Source organism: Anthonomus grandis, chromosome 8 (genome assembly GCF_022605725.1).
Source record: "Anthonomus grandis grandis chromosome 8, icAntGran1.3, whole genome shotgun sequence".
In the NCBI taxonomy this organism is placed as follows: Eukaryota; Metazoa; Arthropoda; class Insecta; order Coleoptera; family Curculionidae; genus Anthonomus; species Anthonomus grandis.
In genome coordinates this window covers 11295581-11302162 of record NC_065553.1, presented here as the reverse complement: position 1 = coordinate 11302162, position 6582 = coordinate 11295581, and the positions used below count along the sequence as shown (strand labels likewise).

The window sequence follows — 6582 nt, the reverse complement described above, 5'->3', positions numbered from 1 at the left end:
GTATGGGCATATACTATGTCCGATGGTGCCTCACAGGATCGACGGTCTACAACACACACAAAAATAACTGCGTACCTCACTTAATCTTTTCTACACTATTTAAATTAAGAGATTCGTTAATTCGAAAAGTTGATTAGAAGTTTAAAAAATTGGACAACAATAAGGAAACACGTATCGTACACACGATTACCGATTTTCATCAAAGAAGCTAATAAGCGTGACCGAGTGGCGTAACCCAATCTGTTTATAAATACTCGTATGTTTGTTATTAATTCGGAGCCCGTGAGAGATGAAAATGAGTATTTCTAATGAAACCGGCCGAAATAATGCGAAATTCCATTAAAACAGCGTCCGTTAATTTCTAGTCTAAATTTACACTCCCGCGACTCCCCCACATTTCACTCACACTTCGAGAGGAGATGCGAAATAAGACGCCGGGCATCAAGACGCCGCCAGCTGGCTATGGTCCGATAATCCGAAATAAATAATTAAAAGTCCAATTATTGTAATGGGTTTATCTAAATATCAAAAAAACAAATTGGTTAAAAATTAGATCGAACGCTTATATTTTTAAATTCATATATGTTAATATTTTTTTAGGATTAAAAATATTTTTTCCTTTTGAAGGTCAATATTACGTTAATGTCAATGATTGCAAATCAGGGTAAAAAAATTATCTTAAAGGGGGTGAAAAAAAGTATATACAAAGATAGTAGAAGTTTTTAACATTTATTTAATTATAATTGGTTAAGTCATAAAAAGTAGAATAATAAAACTAGAAGTCGCAATTTTAAATATAACAAAAAACTGAAATAAGATATTATTTTAAAAGCCCATTAAAAAAATTATTAATACAACAAATAGCTAGTCTCAAAAATAATAGTTTATTAGTTTTTTGGCTATACGTAAAATATTATCAAATATTTTAAATAATATATGATTGGATTGGCACACAAATTAAATGTTCTTAAAAAGACAGCGAAATATTAAGTATAAAATATGCTGTCAAATTATTGTGTACTAAATGTTGTATTTCCTGTTGATTGCAATTATAGGGTATTTCAATAATTGTTAAAAATAAAACTTTGCAAGTTTCGCAAATTCGCGCTATTTTTTGTGAAACTAATAACGTAGTAAATTAAAAAAGGCCGTTTTAATTTTAGATGAAAAAATTTGTTTCTATAATAAACTTATTATTTGTTGTATTTATTAGACATTTGTTACCACGTTTTTTGTTTCCTACCAGTGTAGTGAGAATTTGTTTTAATTGTGCATGCAACATAGTCAAAAGGGTAAAATCTTAATCGTAAAATACGGTTACAAACTCTTGGTATGACACAGGATGACATTAACATTCGCGAAGCTGAAAGTTCTACTAAAAGCACTATTTCGTATAGTTGGCTCAGGATTTATTATAAGTGAACTATTTGCACTAACATATCAAATCACTAAAAAAATTTAATCATAAAACAAACATTATAAACATATTTAAAGTTACACAAGATTACAGATAAAAGTTCACATTTCCTATATAAAATTTTCAGTCTTTACTTCATATTTAAGGAAGTGTTTAATACTATAGAAATCATTTTTGAATAAGAACCTTTTGGGTTTTTAATTAATTACTTGTAGTGGCAAAGAACAAACTTCACCCCTATAGGGATCACCAAGTCATCCCTATTTCAAGTCAAAATGTGATGAAAATTTCTGATTAAATTCCTGTTAACAATCTTCGCCATAGGATAGTCAGAAAGCCTTTCGAAAGAATCCCTTCGATCTAATCCAAAAATTCTGGCTACCACTAGTGCACTACCCCAAATGACAATACCATATAATATAATAAAATGGAAAAGAGCATAGTAGGAAGTAAGCATTACACGTTTTGACACAATAGAACAAAGACTGCGAAAGATGTATATGATGGTTCTCAGCGTAATCGATACTTTAATATTGTGTATGTATATCTCGTTTTAGTTTAGGGTTAGGGTAAATTTCAAGGAACCTCCCTTCAAAAGATTTCACAAACTCGAACACCTCGGTGTCATGAAAAACCATTTTTTTCTGTTTTGTCTAGAGTTAGACAAACTTTATTAGAATTAAACAAATTTTTAACTTCCAAGTAAGCCAATCCTACCCTCTCCATAAGACCTTCCAAAATTTTCCTGGGTAATGAAAGAAGAGTGTTGTCAACTACCAAGAGGATCGACGTAGTCGGTCCCAGGCAAATCATTTATATGCAATTCATATATTGATTTATCTTTTAAGAAAAACAGTGGCCTCAAGATGGAGGTTTGTAGGACTCCAATGTCTACTTTTAACAAAAACTTTACTCTCACCCTTAGTATCTGGGTTTGGTCACTCAGATATGAGCATAGAAAAGAAAGAAACTTGCTCTCACCGAAATTTTAATATTTTAGTTTTTCAAGAAGAATGTCATGACTGACATAGTCAGCCGTTTGGATCAAGTAAAAGAACAATAGAACCTATACATAGAGAGGTAGATTAATTCGCCTTCAGACATAACGAAATCCTAGTATTACTGCCAACTAACTAAGATGTCAGCTTTAAAATATTTATGGCATATATAATAGATCATGCGAATATGATAACAATCTTAATACACTAGAACTCCTTTTCAGGCCCCAGTACTATCCCGTGGAAATCGCGCAAGAAGATTAGGATAAACCAAAAAGCATGAGAATTGACAAGAGCGGAAATGGACATGCATTTTTTTATTGATTAATAGGAGTTTGTCTTATTTCTTGATACTCTTGATTCAAGAAGGCTGAGTGTATCGCTAAAGCTGACAAGGCTCTCGTTTTTAAACCATTGCAGAAGTTGACAGATATCAAGGCAAAACTTTGATAGTTTGAGCTTAAGTTTTAATGGATTTTAGGACGAATCTAGTTTTCATTGAAGGTAAAACCATTCAGCAATCGAATATCGGGATCAGATTCTAAAACTAATCGTTTCTCCGCGCTCTACAGAATTTAGTAACTTTTTACAACTTAAACACAACAATGCACATTCGCTAGGCAAGAACCGCTAGAAACTACGGAGAAGCACGATATTTAAGTGTTGTCATGGCCCTTCGAGCTGGTGTGGGATATGTTAAAAAGGTGAGTTTTAAATCAAGTAATAGTGTTCCAGACAAGGGAAGAGTAGCTGAACTATATGGAAAATATTTGGCATATCGAAACATAAAATCCCAGATATTTATTCATTCAATATAAACACTTTGCTGTCTATAATATAGGTAGTCCTTAAAAAAGCCACCGAAATCTATCAGTTTGAGCCTAGAGCAAAGTATACCATAATTCATCGTATCAAATGCCTCAAGTAAATCAGTAACCCATGGCACTTTTGGTATACTTATTCGAATACTACGAAGCAAGAGATGTTAATGCTTATTTTTTTACTTAAATTCAACCTGAAGATTTATATCAGAACAACTGTAAAATTCATTATTATGTTAAAATCCTGCAAAAATCATCCAAAGGCCTCAGTAACTTAGTAACTTACGAGTACTTATTGTTGTCTAGTTTTAAAAACCGATATGAAAATATTATAAGCAGAAAATTTACTTGCATTAACATAAACATAAGTAATTACAGAGCGTGCACCATCATCCATAAATAAAACTTTACCAACTTCACCGACTTCAATACATAAAGAGTTCTCGTAAACTTAATAAATAAATAAATAAAAATATTCCTCCTACATTTGCGAGCCAATTAGGCATTTCCATCTTTTTGACTAGCAATTAGAACTTAAACCCTATAATTGGCTTCCGTCCAGACTTTCTAAGAAAAATGAATAAGAAATAAGCCCTTTTAGTAAAGTTTGTAATTGCTTACAAGAAACGGCCCTAGTTCCATGAAAAGGCGCTTAGTTAGTAGTCATTTTTTAATCAGTAAAAAACTTATGAAAAATATTTGGCTTTGCAATTTAAAAAAAAAAAGTTGTAAAATTAAAATAAAGATGCCAACACCCTGTATAACCAGCATGGAAGGCACACGGAATTTCGATCACCAACGTCGAAAAAGAAACGCATCGCCTGGAGGCAAATCAATGCTAAACAAAAGGGGGCGCATAATTTATGCAAACTTTTTAGCGCACCGTATATAACAATGGGGCCCCGTTCAGTAATTAGCGATCAAGTAGGTGGAAATATAGGGCATTCAATGAGACAAGGAAACAAAAAAAAAATTAAGCTCGACACAATAAGCACATCTGCCCCGTTTGATTATAAATGAACTTCCTACCCACGCTTCGCAGAACTGGTGTGCTGTGGTGATGTCGGTGTACGGGGTTGAATCGGAAATTTTAATTTTTATTGGACAACTTAATAGTGGCTAATAAAAAAAATTATCGACTTTGTCTAGTAATTTATTACACTTTGATTTTTTATTGAATCACAGACAGATATCCAAAATAGGATTATCGATTTACTCATAACTTAATTGAACCAAGCATAACCTAAGAGTATCCAGGACCATTTCTTTTTTGTTTGCGATCAAAGTCAGAGAGTGAGAATGATAATGCGCGTCTCTGAATTCCTATTTGCGAGATGCAAGCTATTACATTGATTTTTACCATAGAAGACATAAGATTGCCAGCCGTGTATATTTTGTACGCATGCAGAATTTGGTCAGTTGTAAGTGCAAGATCGAACTTGAATATGCGTGAAATGAAGAATATCTATAAAAACGTAGGTACTTAGAATATCACTTGGATGTAGTTTTTTTCAGTACTCGATAAAGGTACTGAATTAGGTACTGTATATACATTCGTAAAATATCTCGTGTTAGCAAGTTCTTTTTCTTTACATACTGGTTAGCAATAATCTGGACACTGACGTTTACTTTAAAACAACGTTTAAGGCCTATTGTAAAAAAAATTGTAAATTTGACTAACAATTTCTGCTATTTGTTTAAATATTGATAATTTTCTTCATCAGTATTTTATAAAAGTAATATCCTATCTAAGACTGTGGGAGACATGCAGTACGAATTAATCGAAGTACGTAAGAAGTGTATGTCTTTGAGGATCGAAATTGAATGAATGTATCATGAAATCCATAAATATAATGTAGAAATATCTACTCATCCCTAAGAAGAAACAGGAAAAAGGCTTAAGGAAGGCCAAATTCCCTCAAGGAAGAAATAGAAGTCAATATACATATATATTTTTATTTTTATGACCAGTACCGATACATACAACTTTGCACAAATATGTTACTTTGCATAAAACTGGTAACTATTTACTTTCTTTTTTTATATTGCTTGTTGTGAGTTATTTAAGTGAGTACCTTAAAAAATTAACTCTTAACTCAAGAAAGACCAAATAAAACTTCAAGAGATTTTAACTCTGCATGTTTTAACTGCAACCTAATTTATTAAATCTAATGAATCTTATTTTAAATAAACTCTAATAGATTCGAACAACTACTACCCGTTATTCCTCGGTTAGCAGATAAAATAAATGAACTGAAGCAAATAAAACCAACTGCATAAAAATGACGACCGCGCTCTCGGTAGTCATATTATGGTTTTATAGTTACTTTATAGTGACCGTTTTTCGTTTTTAGTTATTTACGAACAAAAATATGACCCGTAGTGACACTAAGTGTCGTAAACAATCCCCTAATGCGAGCCGGATGACGGGGAATTTATATGAATTTTATTTTAATGTGTTAAAATTTTATTACTAAGTTTTATAATGATCCCGGTTAATAAGACTCTTATACCTCGGAACTGATCACAAATTAACGGAACGGGTCTGGGTGTCGGGACATTATTTTTAGTATCTCTGGTACTTCTGCTTCTTTATTGACCTCGGGCAAGGTGGAAGAAGAAGGTGGCTGCTTCATTTAATGTTGGGTTTTTACCCTTTTAATTACCGATATCTGAAGGTTAAAAAGGTAACTGGTAGATATCAAAATGTTTATTAAATTTAATGTTCAGTTGATATTAAATCGAGTTCATTAGGTGGCACTTTTAACCACAGTCTTCTTAACCAAGCTGATTTCTTCCTCGACTTTTGGCTGCAGTGGCTCAAACTCTTTTCCCTTTCTACCATTTACTACATGGAAAATGGTGATAACGCTGACATCTCTTCTGTATGCTTCTTTTAAAAATTTTTGCTTGAGAGCCCTTCTGGTAATCTTGGCACAAATTGAGGAATAAATCAGGTAACTGAAAGAGAAGTAATGATTTGGTTTACTTGCAATTTGATTTTTGTATACTTACTTAATTCCTATTAATTTAAAAATTGGTTTGTGTGATAAGACCATGCTTTTAATAAATAAATATAAAATATTATTCGAGTAATAAAAATATATTATTGATAAAAAATTGGCAACTGTTTGACAGCTACCACTGATATGTGCGTTCCAATATCATATTATCGTTTTTGAACACGCAAATCAGCATTTATGAAATGTCTAGTGAGTATAATACTTATATCATACTATTCACTTAGATTTTGTACGTTTATTATTTATTATGTGGATCATTTTATAGTCTTACAAAACAACATTATTCAAAAAAATGCAGAAGAATCCAACTAAATCCTATTACT

General features: G+C 32.0%; 1 long non-coding RNA gene across 1 annotated transcript; it reads right to left on the bottom strand.

The window, feature by feature from the left end:
* Positions 1–5928: 5928 nt before the first annotated feature.
* Positions 5929–6377, bottom strand: LOC126739825 (uncharacterized). The gene is made up of 2 exons (XR_007661705.1): positions 6252–6377; positions 5929–6197 (listed from the first exon to the last, which is right to left on the bottom strand). It is a non-coding gene; the product is annotated as an uncharacterized LOC126739825 (long non-coding RNA).
* Positions 6378–6582: the final 205 nt, after the last annotated feature.